The sequence below is a fragment of the Pteropus vampyrus genome, unplaced genomic scaffold, assembly GCF_000151845.1.
Source record: "Pteropus vampyrus isolate Shadow unplaced genomic scaffold, Pvam_2.0 Scaffold40, whole genome shotgun sequence".
NCBI classification, from domain to species: Eukaryota; Metazoa; Chordata; class Mammalia; order Chiroptera; family Pteropodidae; genus Pteropus; species Pteropus vampyrus.
Genome location: NW_011888821.1, coordinates 1,249,180 through 1,252,187, shown reverse-complemented (window position 1 = coordinate 1,252,187; position 3,008 = coordinate 1,249,180).

The window sequence follows — 3,008 nt, the reverse complement described above, 5'->3', positions numbered from 1 at the left end:
GACGTTAGCATCCTCAGGGCTGCACGTAAGCCCCATGCAAGAGGCAGAAAAGCGGCTCTCCTAAGAAACAGGGTTCCAGGCTTGGTTCAGTATCCAGGCACATGGGTCAAAGGCACCAATGCACATTTAGGGGTCAGCACAAGGTAGGTGAGTATGAAAAGAAGGAGGTGGATGATTCATTCCTTTAGTCAATGGGAATCAGGACGTCTGCAGGAGAAAAGGTATGACCGGAGAGAGAAGGAAACCCACGATGGCTCCGCCTGCAGATTCCTCTGCCCCACCACCATTCTGCTCTCTAGCAAGTTCCATTGATGATGCTGACTCGCCGGAAACTGTCGTTGTTTTTAACAAACAATTTCTCTATTTAAAATATTATTTGGAATAAAAACTGGGAGTCTAATGACAATAACCATGAGTGTTTTTTACCCACTGGGGTAATAACAGCTAAAGGGATGTCTTCATGCCTCCTGCCTGCTGCACTCGGGGTGATTTCAAAGCAGTGTCTGGGCCTGTGGAATCCCAAATGCTTGTTCTCCTGAATGCTGGTGCCCAGATGCTGAATGCAGGGTTTCTTTCCCCATCTCTGCTTATGCCATGGTTTGCAGTGAGCTCATTTACGGGGATGCAGGAGGCTCCAAGGGAGGCCCCTAGATGTCTGAGGCAAGAAAAGCTTTCTGCTGGTATGAAATGGTCGTGCAGGTAGGAGTCCTCAGAGTTTACACAGAGATAACAAACTAGAGGCCCCAGGAGTTAGTCCCAATGTTCTTTCGAGTCAGCCTTGCTAGAGGCTCTTGTCATGCTTTGATTATGAACTTTGATTGAGTTACTGCAGACAGAAGGCTATGCATGATCCCAAGTCTATTAAAGCTGGGTCCAATTCTTTTCCTCCATCGTTCAAGAAGACATTGAAAATACATTCGAGATCGGCCCTGTTGTAAGAGAAACTCTTTAACTCTTCTTTCATGTTTTCATATTATTTAAAAAACAAAGCATTCATAAACGTCAGGTTTTTTTTGAGTGCCATTGATCTAGAACTCTCAGATAAGCCAGATTCTGCTGTCGCCCTGCTCCACTTATCACAACTTGCTAAAAATCCAAATTCATTGCCATGCCTCACCGGCCCCTGTCTATCTCTCCAATATCATTTCTTACCACTCTTTCCCTTTATCACAGACTCCAATCATACCGGCTTCCTCTGAATGCTCAGTAATCGTTAGTCCCTCTGGTGAGATGTTCTTCTTGAATTCAGTTCTTGTCCTCAGTGTCGCTGCTCAGAGAACTTTACCTGACCACCCTCTCTACGACTGACCCTCACACCCAGGCCCCTATATCACGAATCATCCCTCTCCTTTCTGTCTCTTCTTTCCTCTCCATATAAGGAATAAAAATCTGTTTGTCTGCCTCCATCCCTGCCCATTAGAACCTACATCCCATAGGAATAGGGGCCTTGACTCTGTTCTGTGTTGTATGCTTCTTGCCTAAAACTATACCTGACATTGAATCAATGCCCCATCGGTACTGGATGAAAACATGACTGGATGAGCACATTACACAACATAACTGATTATAATGCATCAGTTAATGCATGGGTGCACTGGGGTCGAGACACACAACCACGCAGGGGACTTCTTGGATCTTGCTTCTTCACCTTTCAAACCAACGAGACACTTTGCATGTACCACATTTACCCAAGTAAACACTCTTCCCACGGAAAAGGAAATATGCCATTTCGGCCTTGACCTCATTTTGCTTCCGGCAGATTGCCTTTGGCTGTCAGCAGCTAGAAGCCTGAGCAGAGCAGGTGGAGGGAGGTGTGAATGACCCTGAAGGTTGAAAGGAAAAGAAATGATCACCCAATAGATTGGCAAAAATGTAAAAGATTGATGCTGTCCAGCGTTGGCACGGATGCAAAGAAACTGGTCTCTCATACCCACTTTGAGGGAGCGAGTACCGGCAAAGCCATTTTCTAGAGGGCATTCGGCAGTATCTATCAGAGTGTAAAAACAGCCTACCCTGGGAACTGGCACACCCAGTTCTAGGATTCTACCCTCAACATATCTGCAGGCATGCGCACAAACATGGGTGTTCAAGGGCATTCACAGCATTTCTGCAAAAGCAAAATAAAACCAGAAGCTATCGAAAAGCGTGTAAGAGAGATAACGACCAAACACACTGTGGGGTATGACCACATATAAAATTTTCTGCAGTGTGTCAAGAATAATGGGGCACACACACCTATGTGAACAGACATGGGCGATGGCCAAAGCATGGTGTCGGATGAATAAAAGCAAGGTGCAGAACGTGGGTGATGAGATACCATTTACCGTGTACACACACCTACGCGTGTAATTACATAGGAAAGGTATGGGAGGATTTTGGACTAATTAACACTCCAACCTGTGGGTGTGCATTATGTCTTGTAGGGGGTAGGTAGGAGGGGATGGAGGAAGTGATAAGCAGACTCATATGTTCTACTCTGCTTTCTTATTCATTTCTTGAAAGTATTCTAAGGAAAACACAGCTATCACATGACAATTTTATAACTAAAACGAAGAGGGCTGACAGATCTTGAAAGGATCCTAGCTGGGACCAGAGATGAGATTTGTGCTTCTGTCAGAAGCTCCAAGCTCCAGAAGGGGGAGGCGAAAGGGTGGAGCAGATGGAGTCAATTGACTTGAAATCAAATCCTAGGCTTCTCCATTCAACTTGAACTTGAACTTCAAGAAATGATAGAACTTCTCTGATGCTTACTTTTCTCAGCTCTAACGCTGGGATAATAACCGTACCAGCCTGTTAGGATTTTTGTGAGGATTAACTGAGATAATGCACCTTAAGTGTCGGGCACACCACCTAGCACAGAGCAAGTGTAAATATTAACTATTAATTTTATTGCATTATTCCTCAGGTTTCAGGATTCATATCTGCTTAAATGAGGGCAAGGGAAAGGAGAGAAAAGAGACTATAGCATCACAAATTAATCAATTCGAACTTCTGGAACAGTGCTGTCC